This window comes from Lycorma delicatula, chromosome 9 (genome assembly GCF_047948215.1).
Source record: "Lycorma delicatula isolate Av1 chromosome 9, ASM4794821v1, whole genome shotgun sequence".
NCBI lineage: Eukaryota > Metazoa > Arthropoda > Insecta > Hemiptera > Fulgoridae > Lycorma > Lycorma delicatula.
In genome coordinates this window covers 42,978,769-42,996,225 of record NC_134463.1, presented here as the reverse complement: position 1 = coordinate 42,996,225, position 17,457 = coordinate 42,978,769, and the positions used below count along the sequence as shown (strand labels likewise).

The 17,457-nt window shown below is 31.1% G+C and overlaps 2 protein-coding genes across 3 annotated transcripts in view; both read left to right on the top strand.

The window, feature by feature from the left end:
- LOC142330499 (multiple inositol polyphosphate phosphatase 1-like) overlaps positions 1-17,457 on the top strand; it is a 461,575-nt gene that overhangs the window by 262,785 nt on the left and 181,333 nt on the right. The window lies entirely within an intron of this gene.
- Positions 1-17,457, top strand: part of LOC142329998 (alpha-tocopherol transfer protein-like) — an 89,023-nt gene that overhangs the window by 20,733 nt on the left and 50,833 nt on the right. The gene's annotated exons all lie outside the window — the stretch shown is intronic.

Here is a 17,457-nt window from a genome sequence, read left to right as displayed (position 1 = left end):
CCTACTAACAAATACCCCGTTTGAATTTTGAAAATCGGACTTTTGTTTGCAAAAATATTATAAGAGCACTCCATTACAGCTCCCAAAACAGAGCCCCACACACACCCCGTTTGTTATTAGTTGATGGATGATCTACTATGGATGGTGCGAGACTAGACGATCACCTCACCACTCTAGCCTCATACGCAGTTCCCATGGGAAGACCAATATTATTAGAGATTTTTTTAAAAATTTATTTAATATTATTTTATTTAACGTAAATTTAGTTCTATTACTTTTGTTATATCATTCATTCAACTGATTCGAATCACTCAGTTCAAACCCAGCTCACACAGTGATACAGGCTCACAGTTCACCTCCCATTAATTCAATTCATTGTGTTTTACTGGTAAATCTCTACTACTACATATATATATATATATAAATGTAAATGTTTTTGTTCAAAATTTTAAATCTGCGAACGTTCTTCACCAAATTGCTTTGAAGTTTTGACACAACATTGCATTCGAATATATACACGTTTCTGTATTTTTATATACCTACTGTTTATATACCTGACAGGTAAAAACATGTTTTTAAAAAAAAAACAGCGTTATCTGTTGGGCGTAAAAGCAACACACGCTATATTAAATATTTTATGATTCCATTTCATTGTTTCTGATATGTGTATCCGCTCTAGACTAAAAAACTACTGGATGGATTTACGTGCGGGGAAAAAATGGAGAAAGAGAAAATCGGAATAGGGAAAGAGGGAAAAATCGAAAAAGGCAAAAGGGAAGACGGTAAAAAGGGAAGGGGAAAATGGAAAAAAGAAAAAAGGGAAAACGGGGAAAAGGAAAGGGGAGGGAGAAAAAAGAAAAGGCGGAAAGAGGAAGGGGAAAGGGAATAAGGGAAACAGAAAGGGAGAATGAAATGGAAAGTGGGGAAAAGTGGGAAATGGGGAAAGTAAAGGGATTGGGGAAGTGAATATGAGAGAAGGGTATGTGAATATGATACAATGAAAATGGTAAAATGAAGATGGGGAAAGGATAGGGGAAAAGGGAGAAAGGGTAAAAGGGAAAAGGGAAAGGTTAAATTTTGTGAAGTTTTGTAATGTTCATTTTGTTAATGTTTTATCAAACTTTCAATTGTGTTCATTTAATCGATATATATATACTCAAATCTAGCAATACGAAGCATAGCCGGGTTGCTAATATATATATACACAGCCTATGACACTTCCGGTAACATAAGGATTCCAACGCGAGGTCATACATCAAAATCGGTTCAGTCATTGAGCTGCTACGATCGAGCAAACATACATATATACGTAAAATACATACATACATACACAATCCATATACATGACATTCCTTTTTGGCAGTCGTATAATAATATACTGATCACATTGTATGCTATTAACAAATTAAAATACGTAAAGTACGAAAAAGTAAAAGTGAAATGTTTTCATGAGTTAATTTAACAGCAAAACAAAATATTCTCTCCATCTAAATTACCTGGTTGGAATAAAATTAAGTGGACCATATGTCATTACATACAGAGAGAATTTTCTTGTTTAGAAAGGTTACCGATACTTCAAGGTCAATAATAATGATTTTTTTTTTTATACTTATATCAAATTTTAAAAAAAATACTGAAAATTATAATTATATTATACAGAAAATAATATATCAGAAATAAAAAAATTAGTGTAAACATAATAACTACATAATCATCAATATAGATGAATAAAAATAATATAATTAAATACAGTCAAGGTCACCATATATTCGGTGTTCTTAAACTTATTCTAATAAAAAAAAAAAACTGAATTATTACGTTTGATTTTTGTAAAAAAAGGAAAAATATTCTACCACGGACAACTATTCAGATAATCTTAATGTAAACGCTCAAGAATGTTTAAAATATTACCAAAATTTTTAAAAATTTCTCATATTTTGCTGTCTTCCAACCACGATTACTTGTTACTGACCTTTTTCCGTATTATATTCCGGCAACTGTAAATATAAAATCATTCTGAAAAAAATATGACCGTAAAAATTAGGTATAAAAAGTGTAGCCGAAAACTACTTTAAATTACTTTATGCGAACAAGAAATAATTTGTAAACAATCAAGATATAAGATATTCACGTATTAGTTGATATACCATAATACTGAACTTCGTTCAGTCTTATTTTTAAGACATGCGAAGAAAAAATAATACCGTATCCCTGTTGTGCTATAGATACAAGCTAATGCTAACGTAATATTATAAATATTCAATTCGGTAAAATATTGAAGTAGCCGTCGATTGACATAATTAATTTACAATTTCTAATTCGAATGATGCGTTGATAATTTTTTAAGAATTAAAAGGATACCGATATAGCTTTTATAAGTTTTTCAGTTTTTAGGAAAGTAAATATATATTTTTTTTAAAATAAATATTACTTAAATAAACAATATAAACTTAAACAAATGAAAAAATAATAAGTAAAAAATCTGATATGAATTCTTTTTGCAATTAAAGATTTTATTAATAAATCAATATATTTAAAATAAAATAAAAAAAGTTAAAAAAAAGGACTGAAGTCGAATTCGAACCGATGTACTTTCCCTTGTAAGACCCAAATATTTCATTAATTAAAACTTTATTTGGCTATAACTCTGGAACCAATGAAAATAACTACAACTTATGTTAATCGTAGAAAAGCTCTCAACGAGAGCTAATTACTGCAGTTAAGGAAACGTCCAAAATTCATGTTTTTTTTTTGGATTTTGAGCTTTTTTTAGAAACTATTGGTCCAGTCGATTGCAATAAAAAGAAGAAATGCACAACTAGACGTTACAACAGTCCTAAATCCAAAATTTCAACATCCTACGACTAAAACTTTTTAAGTTATGCGATATATAAGTACATACAGACATCACGTCGAAACTGCTCAAAATGGATTCAGGGATGGTCAAAATTGATATTTCCGTTGAAATCTGAAAACCGAAATTATTCGCGATTACAATACTTCCTTTACTTCGTACAAGGAACTAAAAAATTATTAAATGATTTACAAAAAAAAAAGCTATATGCAACTATAATCTTATAAATCCACCAAAAAAAAAACTTTTTACATGATTATTGTAACCTTTATATTCAGATCGGAGATTAAGCTGAAAGTTTTATAGTTGGGCCATGCTTTACACAATTGCTAAGATTCTTTTTAGGAAAATCTAAGTCTGTTATCGCTTTATTATCTGTAGAAAAATCAGTGACTACATATTCTTGAGCCGATAGACGCAAAAAGATTTCGAATGGAATGAACAGTCACCATATTGAAAACGTCTGAAACACCATCAGATAATTTTATTTTTTTCATTTAGAGGTTCCACTGTGAAAGACCGTTTCTTTCTTACCAATCCGGTCTTTTCACTTATTCCTAGAGATATTAAGGTTAAATTCGTACTGAAATTTTGCTGATGATGTAAAATCTGTACGTAATTACGTTTTTTGTATTCGGATGGTTCGGTAATATAATGGCTTTGCTCATGTACCGGGAATGAGTTTCCTACTGCGGTGGTGGAAAAAACCAATCTTATAAGCGACATACTTAACAAGCTAGAAAATGAATAAAAACTATTAATTTTAATTCTTAATAAAGAACCAACAACTATTAATTTTAATACTATTAAACAAAATTGAGAGGAAAAAAGTATTATGAAATTAACTAGTGATCGCGACAGGTAATAATTATATTGTGTTGAAACTGAAATGTTGCTTAACTTATTACTGAATAATTTAAAAATAATAATAATAGTAATAAGAGATAGTACAAAATTATATATCTTATTATTTGTTTATATTTTTATAGCAAAAAACTAATGTAGTGGAAAAAATAATACTGTTAATCTATGGTTTCATAGTTAATTTGTGTAAAATATATAAATACAAAAACATGACAGTAGCAAATATTAACTAGAAAATAACAAGGCCAATTAAAAATTAATGTGGTAAATGATCGACTGCTACAGTAATAGTCAAAACAAATAAATCTTTCCAATAAATAAAAATTTAAACATGCCCTTAAGTTATAAATGTAATTTTAGTAATAAATAATAATAATAAAAATAGTATGAAAAATAGCAAACTAAATTACAAAACGAATTAAGAATTTTATCACTTTTTATTCCCATACAATATTTTTCGATTATAACTATTCATTAACTATGATACGATAACAAATGTTTAATTATAAACCTAAATACACACTCCAACAAAGATATCACATGAGATAGCTAGGAAAACATTAACTTTTCATTATGAATACGAAGTCTGTAAATAAAGAAATGAGACTGGTTCAGAAAAACTTTTTATTCACAATCAAATTATACATGGACTCCCACATTCGAAATAGTTCCCTTGGGAAGCCACGCAACGCTTCAAACGGTTTTCCCACTCTTCATAGCAGTGTTGGAACTCAGAAACCGGAAAATCCTTCATGTGGTAGGTTACATTTTTTTAATGTTTTCTATTATTCCAAAATGGTGTCCTTTGAGGTGTTTTTTTAAAGTCAGGAACAAGAAAAGGTCGCAGAGACTCAAGTGAGATGGATAAGGTGGTTTACGAAATACAGGAATGTTTTTCTTTGCTAAAAATTCATAAATTGAGAGTGTAGTGTGATAAGGTGCATTATCATGATGCAGCATCCAGTTATCTTTGATGACTGGTCTCACGCCGGAAATGCTTTTTCGCAGTCTTTCAAGAATTTCTCGGTGAACATATTGATTTACAATCTATCCTGTAGGCAAAAACTCCTTATGAGAAATGTCATTACTATCGACGGAACAAATTAAAATGGTTTTCATTTTTGATTGGCTCATTTTCCTTTTTTGGGACGTGGTGAATTTGAAGTGTGCCACTCCTTACTTTGTCGGTTTGTTTCTGGATCGAACTCATATATCGAAGATTCGTCACCAGTAATAACATTTTTTTTAGAAAATCAGGATCAGTTTCAACTCGCCCTAGAAGGTCATGGTACACTTCAACCCTGTTGTTTTTCTGTTCAACAGTGAGGGTTTTTGGGACAAATTTTGCACAAACTTTTTTCATGTCCAATTCGTTTGTCAAAATTTGATGGACTGTGGTATGGTTCAAATTCAATTGTTCTCCAATAAATCTGACAGTTAATTACCGGTCGTACCGTATCGAGTCTCTGATTCGCTCAATATTGTCGTTAATTTTTGACGTTAACGGTCTTCCAGAGCGTGGATCGTTTGCAACAGATTCCCGGCCATCTGAAAATGCTTTAAACCACCTAAAAACTTGGGCTTGTGACAGAGCGTCATTTCCATACGCCCTTTTCAATTTTGAAAACGTTTTAGTAGATTTCTCACCGAGAAAACGCAAAATTTGATTACACAACGTTGCTCAAAATTAGTACCACTCATTTTTGTAACGCACAACAAAAACTCGTTTCACGAAAAGTTTGTTTACATCTCACGTGGCAACAACAGAGTAAACATAGTAACACTTAATATAAATCAGCTGTTCATGTAACCATATGTTTACTAGCAACTTCACAGTGCTGGCTCTTTGGCTGCCAAAAAACCAAGTCTCATTTCTTTACTTACAGACCTCGTACATCAGTATAAGGAGAAAAAACTGACAAGAAAGTTGCTATACCTTCCTGACATTGGTGTTGTTATTCTTAAATAGTGAAAAAATAATGATACATGAAAATAAACCAAAAAAGGTTTAACAAATTTTAAAAAATCTATATTTGTAAAATGTTATTTGCTCAACCACGCCAGATATTGCCACCAAGGCATTATTTTTGGGTCACTTATATTACTACTATGACTAGGAAAATAAAAACGGTTAAAAAAAATGCAATAAATAAAGTGACAGCTTTTTCGATTTTTGAGTAAGGGGAAAATTTTGGGGCAATATTGTTTTTAAAATTTAAAGATAAATATGCACGCATATACTGAGCATAATATAAAGTGGCTTTATGTTTGCAAGAATTTGAGAAAATTAATCCCCAAACCTCCGCACCACTAGTAATATTTACCTCAAAATTTTACCAACAAATTACCTATATACACGAGACTCTGTACAAAATTTCATCAAAGTCGATTTATACAATCAAATTATTAAAATTCAAACACGCTTAAATACGTATACAAGTACGAACATTTTGATTTTTAAGGTCCCTGAATCATGAAACATCAAGAAATGCTCATTCGCCATTTTCTGACTGATTACCATACTTTCTTTCTTAACTCTAGAGCATTCGTTCTCAAAGTGGGCAATAACGCCTCCTTGTAAGTGCTGGATGCCTTCAGGGGGGGCGGTAGATGGCCCACACAAAATTTGGAGCGTTCAAGCGGTCTAGGATGGCGATGGCTGATTAAAAAAAATGGGCAAAAATGATGTTTCCTGGATATTTTAAACTAAAATGTAAGTTTCCCAACGAACTCGACCGAGATTTTAGGTCGTTATATTTTATGTATCAATTTGAAAGTGATTGGCGCAAAATTACGACAGTTTTCGTGGTTAGAAGAAAGTGAAAAATATATATATATTTATAATACATAAATGTATAGATAAACTTTTGAACTGTCTGTGGTTTTGGGGTCATGGGGATGTGAAACATGAAGATATGTCGAAATTTTCCGGAAATAAAATCATGGTACCCATCAATAGACAGCCTTCTTATGAAATCTACATAAAAAAGTAAAATAAACCAGTTCTCAATGAAAAGTTGAGTAAGACTTTCCCGAACGAACACTCTTATTCATTTCTAACAAAGTTATTTTCTCTAACTTCGAATTAACCTACATTATTACATATTACATGTTTGTATGATATATTCGAGTATTATTGTTTGCTTTAATGCAATTACTATTTATAGATTTTATATGTATGTACAGCACGCCTGATTATTATATATATATATATATATATATATATATGTGTGTGTGTGTGTGTGTTGCCGTGAAAGACGGAAATTAGAAAATGTCGATATTCTCCGGTGAATGTTACCACGTACCAAACACGTCGGTGAAAGACTAAAATATTTGTTTATTCGGACCTTGAGCGGTATATGTCGACAAACACAAATAAGTTCTAGTAGGAGTATAAATGATAACTAGAAATTAAATTAAACTCACTTAATACCAATCTCTAAGGTATTTAAATTACGAGAAACTCCCGTAAAGAAAAAAGGAAGTTTAAATTTAAGCCAAATATAACCTAAGCTCGCTAACTTCGTCTAATTAACTTTAAATATATAAATTATATGTTACTCTCCAACATTTGAGGTGATTAATCAAATTTACCGCATTCAGCATGCACTAATAGTCAAAGGTGAATAAAAATGTTTTTATAAAAAAACTGAACAGAAGGCAAACCATGTGACTGTTTATTAGTATCGTTATTGTTGATCCATGCAGTTAATGTATTCTGTATAACCTGATTGGTCCTTTCAGTTAATACAATGCTGAAAATTTGAATAAATGTTTTTTTTATAAATACGGCGAATTTGATTAATCGCTTCCAGTGTTGGAGAATAAAAGATATAATTTGTATATTTAACGTTATTGAGACGAGGTTAGCGAGCATAGATTATGTTTGGCTTAAATTAAAACTTTCTTTTTTCGAGGGTTTCTCGTAATCTACCTTAGAGATTGGTATTGGGTGATTTATTTTTTTTAATTTTTAGTTATCATTTCGATCCACACCAGAGTTTATCTGTGTTTGTCGACATATACCGGCGAACATCCAAATAAGTAAATATTTCGATCTTTCACCGACGTATTTAGTATGTGTCGACATTTACCGGATAATGGCGAAATTTGCCAGATATCGGACAGGCAGTGTCATTACTGTATATTATGATACGTAAGTCTTTAAGGGATTATTTTTATATATTAAAGTTCCTTTAAGTCAAGTGACCATTATTTGCGGGCTGACCAAATCATTACTCACGTATTACGTCAATCATAATTTATAGTCTCACATGACGTTGGTTCCTTTTCAGTATCTATTACAATTAAAAAGTTACACATTTTTCTAATTTTAAATTAAATTATTTTTTTTAAATCTGCATGTAGGTAGCGCAAATTAGTCTGTTATAGTTTTAATAAATAACACTGGGGTTCTACATACACTAAGTTATTATAATCTATTTATCTCATGTTTTGGCGGTTTTATGGAATATTTTTTCTTTTTTCAGTTTTTTGTAATGTTAGTTTTTCGGCCATTTTTAAGGTCTTAAACTTGATTTACAAAATTGGTTTTATATATTTTAATAAACCTTACGCTTACAATATTATTGCGTAATAATTATTACAAAATTTAAATTTGGCGGCCATTTTGAGCTGAATCAAACGACCGACCACGACCATTCCTATATTTTTGTAATACTCTAATGATGTTTAATCCAAATCCGAAATCAAAATCAAGATCCGAGACAAAAATTGTTCACACACATACACACTGGAATTAAATAACGGACTGATAGTTTGATGAAAATAAATGTCTAATAATTTATATTCTGCGCATGAAGAATATCTAGGAAACGTTTTTGTATTTTATAAATTGAATCGTTAAAAGCGAATTAAAAATTTTATTTCTTTTTAAACCGGAAGGTCGTTTCCACGGAAATAAATAGTAAATAACGGAAAAGAAAGAATATGCATTAATCTCGGCAAAGTTTAACTCCCTTTAAAAAAGAAAAAAAACTTTGACTTTTCCGTGTTAGTGTATCGTCTAAATAAGTCGTAATTACACAATTAAAATCATAAATTTTTTATGAGTAAACTATTAAAAAAACATCACATGCATGCAATTTTCTATTTTTTAATGGGTAAAAACAGGGAAAAAACGGAATATTTCCAGAAAAGTAAAAGTTAGAACACCTGTAAAAAAATAACGGAGGCAATAAAAATTTGATCTACTATTAAGTTTTTTATCTAGCCTCATTTATCATCCTGTCGAATACCAGTTCAACTAAACGATTTTATTTAGTCTACGACATTTTTTTCTAAACTAGCGTATTTAATGATTTAACGGACCTCTTTCGGTAAATTTATTTATCTCCGCATAATTACATCGACTATTAATTGATACAATAATTTTTTTTATATATAACAAAATAAATTAGATTAAAAGCATTCCTCTTTTTACTTCCTTCTACGAAGTAAAGGAAGTATTGTGATCGCGAAAAATTGCGGTTTTCAGATTTCAACAGAAATATCCATTTTGACCATCCTTGAATCCATTTTGACTCTTTTCCGCGTGACGTCTGTACTTACTACGTATTTATCTCGCATAACTCAAGAACGATTAGCCGTAGGAGGTTGAAATTTTAGATTTATGACTGTTGTAACATCTAGTTGTGCAACTCTCCTTTTTATTGCAATCGACTGGACCAAAAGTGTTCAAAAAAAGGTCAAAATCCAAAAAATTTGGATTTTGGACATTTCTTATTAAGTCGCAGTAATAGGTCGCGGTAATAAGTTGCTGTAATAAGCCCTCATTGAGAGCTTTTTAACAATATATCATAAGTAGTACTTATTTTCATTGGTTCTAGAGTTATAGCCAAATAAAATTTTAATTAATGAAATATTTGGATCTTACAAGGGGAAGTCACATCGGTTCAAATCCGACTTCATCTACTTTTTGTTTTTTTTTTAATTTTTTTTCTTAATTTAAATATATTGATTTATCAATGATTATTATATGCCTCTGATTATATATAATTTAACAGGCGTACAAGGAAGTTATGTGGTGTCCACATCAGACTTTGTATCTGCAACTTTTTACTTTATAATGATTGTTTTGATCAAATTTTTTTTAATAGTTTTCCTTGACCCTTCCAAACCACACCTTCAAGGATTTTTTTTTTTTTGTTAATCGTGGAATAAAAACTTATTGTTTCTGAAGTTATCTATATAATTGCACAAAAATAACGTATATAATTAAGATAATTAAACACATAGTTATGTTTTGATCTGGGTATGATATTGATTTAATTAAATTTAACGTAAAAAGTAGTGTTTTGTTAATTAACTAATTCGTATTATATATTAATCCGGATATAATTACATTCCAGATATGCTACTTATATTCGGAACACAAACTAGGGAGAGTTGTGTTCCTATTTGTTTAATTTATGTACCTTCGACATAGTATAACTAGACACTCGGGCCGGTAAATAAATTAATTAGAACCTACAACAGAGTGGAAACCGGAAAACCATAGAGAGGAGCCGAGTTAAAATATATATTTGTTACGGCTGGTCCTCCGAAAAAACAACCGCTAATCCTCAATGTTAATCCGATACATACAGTGTATCATTATAAAAATAAAATAAGTTCCCTCTCCCGATCGGTTTACATGTAGTGGAGGTTCTGCTGCTCCCGGCACCCAGAAATGAATCTAAACGTACACCGTGACCTATCTACAGTTACAGATACACAAAACGGGGAAGAATGAATCAAAGATATAAAAAGTGGTAAACTGTAATCTATGATCGGCTAACTCGATTTTGTACCAAAGAAATATAACACTGTATAATAAGTCACATCATTGTTTCACGACAAAAGTGTACATTAATGTTTGCTTAATATTTTCTTGCCCCTACCTTTACTGTAACTCTGACGTTTGAAAAACACCCGGATAAAAGACGCGCAGCTCACAGTCGCTTTCTCTAAGCGTAATAACGTTTATCGAAACACAGTCCCAGTGGTGAACTCTTAAGGCTGTATACCACCTGTGTTCGGTAGGCTTGTCATTTCGATACTTGGCTCGGTGAAAAAGGTGACGGGAAACAACTTCCTTCTTCATTTTCCCTAGTAAATCTGCCGAGAGTTATTATTCTTATTAGTTATTATTCTCACGTTTTCAAAAATAATTTTTCTCAAGTCTCCCCTACAATCCCTACAGTAATACTAGTTAACATACTTTCAACTCGTTTACAGGCACTTCCACCACCGCGTACCTGGGCTGCTTAACAGCGTAGATCCAGAGCCTTTACCGAGAGGAACTTTACCGATATTTAAATTACTTTGCGTTTAAAGGTTATAGGCGAAAAGGTTATTTGTCTAGCAGTACGCAAGACAAAAATCCCTACAAAAGATATTCAAAGGCTCTCTCTATAAAGAGGCACCCCATCCTCATAAAATTCCACTCGAACACAATTACCAAGTACGAACACGTTCTTGAGCTTAAAATAAAATTAATTTATTCTACAACAATATCTCTTTTCTTTTAATTAATAGTCACCAGAGGACAGTTCAGGGTTTTTGAAAAAATTACACGGGCATCCTTGTAATGACGTGGCGCGTAAAAAGTAACGGACCGAACGATAAACTATTCAGCAAGACTCCCGATAATGGTATTTTCCGGGTTCAAAAGGAATCCGAATAGGTTATAAAAAAAGTAAAAGTTTTTTACTTTATGGATGTAAAAAAATACTTTTATTATTTTATTCTCCTCATGGAAAAACAATTGAACTTTTTTTTGTGAAGAACAGTTTGACTGTTACAAGATTTTTTTACTACTGTCGTTCTTAAAACTGAATAACATTACAAAAATTGTTTAAAATCTTTAAATACTTATTTTATACTTTTTAGTCATACTCTAATCAATTATCATACATTGCATGAGTTTAATAGTCGGTTAATTTGGATTTCAAAGGATATCATATATTGAAACCCCGCAAAGCCGTTTTGCAAATTTTGCAATTTTTTATACCCGCACCCTTAATTTACCCTCGTACGGGGGGGGGGGGATGTTTGCAAACGTAATGGTGGAATATTGTATTGTCATCCGACCATACTAACTGTGCAAAATTTCATCAAATCGGCAATGTCAGGAAGTATATTAAATTAAGGATCCAAGATTTGAGGACAAGCATGAAAAAAAAACATTGTGAGTTAAAGAGAAGCAAGTAAAAAGAAAATCCGGCCTCCGTAGTGCGAGTGGTTGCGTCTCAGCCTTTCATCCGGAGGTCCCGGGTTCGAATCCTGGTCAGGCATGGCATTTTCACACACGGTACAAATCATTCATCTCATCCTCTGAACCAATACCTAACGGTGGACCCGGAGGTTAAAAAAAAATAAAAAAGTATTTGAAAGTTAAAGGATTGGAATTACTTTAACACAGTTTAATGTTTTATTTTACACCTTAATGGTGGTGGGGGAAGGAGGGAAGAGATAATGAAAGTTATATGACGAAACGAATCTAGTGATAAACCGATTACGACTTGAAGGATCAGCTCCCATAATTCGAAGGAATTACGACAAAGTATTTTCTCACAAAAAGATTTTTATTAGATAAAAATGATGAAATGGTTCGTCACTCAAGAAGTAATCGTCATTAAAATAAATGTTTAAATCGTTTCAGTAGATTCTGAATCACTCCGGAAGAACAAACTTAATCTATTTACGTACAGTGATAATAACGATCAATATTCAGTACTATAATTAACTACACTAGTGATTAGAAAAAAAAAATACTGCAATATCATCATAAATATGAAAAAAGGGTGCATGTTACTAGCTGCGGTTCAAGGTCTGGTTCTTTGCCGGATGAAAAAACGCAAAATAGAAACAAAAACGTATAGAATAGTCACGATATTCACATTACGAGATACCACTTGACATATCACGTAATTCTTAACGACATTTTTCCGTATCTTTAATAAGTTGTGCAACTAACGATATACACGGCATTTAATGATATACAACAGACACATGATAGTACATCCATTCATCTGCCAAAAGGTTAATAACGCTACAATTAACTGAACAGGTATTACGCAACAGCTGTGAATCAACTATGCGAAAAGTTACTTATACGTAAGCGAATCATTTCACATCGACAGAAGTTACGTTATCGAAATCGATCGGGAATGTTCAGAAATCCAAAAAGGAAATAAAATCAAAACTTCATATTTTAATAAATAAGAAACAGGAAAGTATAGTAATCAGTCAAAAAATGGGGTATGGTTTTTTGTTTAATTTCTCGACGTTACATGACCCAGGAACCCCAATAAACAAAAAAAAGTGGTGGGGGGGGGGGGTAATATACGTACGTATGTACGTGTGTTGACGTGTTTGAAGCTCAATAACGTTTGACTGGATTAATCGATTTTGATGAAATCTTGTACAGAGTCTCGTATGAGTATGTACAGAGACAATTTTTTGGTAAATTCTGGGGGTCAGAAATCTGAACATTTTGCAAATATAACCCCACTTTATATTCAGCTCAATACTTTTGTGCAAGCTTATTTTAGCATTTAAAACAAATTTGCCTCAAAATTCTCCCTTCCCAAAAATCAAATACCTATCTTTTTATTTATTGCATATTTTTAACCGTTTTTTTACGTCTTCCTAAATATAGTAGTAGTGCCGGCCTTCGTGGCGCCAGTGGTAGCGTCTCGGCCTTTAACCCGGAGGTCCTGGGTTCGAATCCCGGTCAGACATGGCATTTTTCAAACACGCTACGAAACACTCATCTCATCCTCTGCGGAAAGATTTGCTTGACTGCGGATCCGGTGGTTAAACAAACAAAAGATAAAAAAAATTATAGAAGTAGTGCAAGTGGCCAAAAAAAAAAAAAAATACTTTGGTAGCAAATCAAGTATAGATTTATAAAACTTCTTTTGGTTTATTTAAACTTTTAATAATAATATTAAAATAAAATTTCATCAATTCACACCCCACCACCAAAAATAAAACCTTAAATAATTTTTTATTGGTTGTACATTTGTCAGTGGGATATGTTTAGTTTCTTCAATTTAACGTAATAAACGTGGAAAATGAAAAACTTTCTTGTAAGACGATTTTGGAGGCAAAATCTAAAAATATGCCGATTTTTTAAAAACTTTTTTTGGTTTATTTAAACATATAATGATAATTTTACAATAAACTTCATCATAAATTACCTCCACCCTTAGGTAACATTTTTCATGTAACATTATTTTTCCACTATATAACCAATTTTATAAATAACCAATGCCAGGAAAGTATTACAACTTTGCTGTTAGCTCTTTTATCATAGTTATGATCTCGAAATGAAAAAACTGTGCAACAAATTTTTTCTCTGTGTTTTTATAAAAATATACGCGATATGTTTTGTAATTCCTTTAGAAAATTTTTAATAAAAAATGTACAACATAAAAGGGTATACAAAATTTTGGTACACGATTTTTTCTAACTTTACTTTATAAAAATTATAATAGTTCAAACACAGGTGCTTTCTTTCATAAGGCAAATTATTTCGTAAATTTATTCCCCAAGGATAATACGATAATACTTTAGTCACGTACATTACTTTTGTTTTGAAATTTTCATACATATCGTACAACTAAAAGACTTAATAATTAAATACGATTCTTACGAGTATATTCAATTAATTCCAGTCATAATCGCTGAGCAATTTATTTTAATCTCTGTCCTTGATTTACACTATTATTATAGAGACATAAAAACGGAAGGTGTATTAAATCGTATACGTGTGAAGTTTTAATTAACTTGTAAAAAAATATATTATATTAAAACAATTGAATAAATTATTTTTAATAATAACACATTTTTGTGATAAGATGTAAATCAAAAGTGGCCTAAGAAGAACTCTTTTCATGTAAAAGGTAATATCTCTTCATTTTAATTATCATTAAAATTAATTGAGCTACAGGAACAAAATAATATATATATATAAAAACAATTATATAAAAAGGAAGAGGATTTTTGTTTGTTCGGAATAAACAAAAAAACTACTCCATCAATCGCAAACAAATTTTTACCCATGTTTCTTGGTATAACTGAGAAGGTTTTTAGATCTATTTCATTCGAAAAATCAGATATTTGCCGGTTGAAGCATAAACTTTAATGAATTGTGTGAAATGTGAGTCTCTATCACTGTGTGAGCTAAGTTTGAACTGAACGATTCGAATCAGTCGAAAAAATGATATTACAAGATTAATAGAATTAAATTTACGTTAACTAAAATAATATTAAATAAACTTAAAAAATCTCTTTAATAATAATGGGGTTGCCGTGCGAACTGCGTGTGAGGTTAGAGTTGTGAGGTAAGTGAGCACCTCGTGTGGGAGGCTAGACCAATCATCACCATCAACTGGTAACAAACGTTTTGCCCCTGGGGAGCTGTTTCGGGAGGTGCAAGGGGGCGCACTTATAATATATCTGCAAACAATCGTCTGATTTACAAAATTCAAACGGGTTACGTATACATATAAAGTTTGTCTGTTGATTTGTTCTCGCATCACGCGAGAACTAATCGACTGATTGCTTTCATATTTGCAGAATGCAATCATGCAATCCCAGATAAGGTTTTTAGCCACAGAGGCCCTATGCTCCTTTGAAGTTTAACTAACATATGTACTTGTATTTTTCGTCATCAGAGATGAACGATGAACTTTAGTTATCATAGTTACTATTATTCTGTCTTTTCTATAAAGCCAGAATATTTTAATTATTTGACAGTATTACAGCAATGAGGATAATGAACAGTGCAGAGGTCCGGGGCAGAATCCTCTGTATAGACGGGAACGGGGACCGAAGCGTGTTCTGCAGGTGTCCAGGGCGCCAATTGGCGAGCGAAGCGAGATTTGCAGCCCTGGAGTAGGCCTTCTGGCCCAGGGAGGCCCCGAGGAGCACCTTAGCTGGCTCCGGGGTTCGCCTGGGCCCCGAGGGTCACGGTTCTGGTAAGACAGGCCGGGTATATATATATATATATTCATACTACTATAAAAATATATATTATATTCAAAATATATATTCCATTAGGTAAAAAAAAGGAATTATCAAAAAAAATCACCATATTTTTTTTTTGTAATCTTTTATACACATTTACCGATAAGAAAATCAAACGGATAAACCACCAGGCGATTAGCTGAAACATAAAAATAATTATTTTATCCCATCAATAAAATAACAGTAATGCATGATAAAAAGAACTCATCAAGAAATGGTAGATATGTTACTCAACGGATAAAAAAATGGTCTACCACAGCATTTCCCAGGATGAATCCTTGAACAGAGCACACAATTAATTAGAAAATACACAATTAATACACAATAAATCATAAAAAATATGTGAAATTTCATATTAGTTAATTAAAAATATATATAGTAAATAAAAATTAATAATACAAAATAATTGATAATTCAAAAGATATTAATAAAAATTTATTTGAATACATTATTAATTATGTACACGTATTATTAATATACACCAGTTAATATAAACCAGTATTAAAATAATACTGATTAAAAAAATCAGTATTATTTAAAAAAAAATCATGAAACGAATAATATTGTTTCTGTAAAACAATTCCTTTTAATTTTATTTTAAAATAAATTAGCGGAACAATTTTTATATGACTTGGTAATTTATAAAAAAACGGCAATGGAAACATTAACTCTTCTTGCGAGTTGAAGTATCGTGTTAAGTTAAACGAAAACAGTTCTATTGTTTGGTTAAACAGCAATAGAATTGGATAATATATTGTTATCTTTTAAGAATAACTGACTTATTTCATTTAAAAAAAAAAATAGTATATTCACAAATATAAACACAAGTGTATAAGTTTACATTTTTAATTTTCTAAATATCGAACAACACTCTTCACCAAATAATGATTTGAGAGTCCATTTTTGTATCTTGAAAACTGCAAAACATAATAAATATTTAATAATGATAACAGGCTTAGCGTTTTATCAGTTGCTTTAAAAAGAAACCCAAGAGCTTTCTAAAATTCTTCATAATTTATTTTTGAGTATAGATTAATAATCAATTTAAATAAACAACCTAATAGCTTGTAGATATATAATTTAGGTACCTTTGAATCTATTATAAATTATCGCCGCATTAGACAGAATATATTCCACGGATTTTTTTTAACGATAAAAAACAAGAAAATATTTGTTATTAAGTCTATATATATATTTAGTCATTAAATGAATTCCTTCATTAATTCGCTACAAAAACTTATTTTCCAATAATTAACAATCTATTCCACATCATAAACAAAAAGAATATTACCGGTAAAGCAATTTACCAGTACCTAAGAAAAAATAAATGTATTATTATTATTTTTCTTCTACCTCGCATGATTGCGGTCTTAATCTGTATTAATTTTTCACAGCCCATGGATGGGCTGTGCAAAATTAATACAGAGTGAATCAGCCTTATTTTTTCACGTAATTTCAGCCTCGTAATTTTGCACAGCCCATCCATGGGCTGTGCAAAATTAATACAAATACTGTTATGATTCTGTATTAAAGAAAGATCTGACAATATCGCATGTTTTAAATATGACTGATCTCTAGAAGTCTCTGAATATGTATACTGATTCCTAACTGTATTAGATGTAATGTGAATGTGTGAGTTGTGAAGCCCGTGACTGACATTATGAGGGTAGATGATGATTTTTTCTCGTTTCCAAAAACTT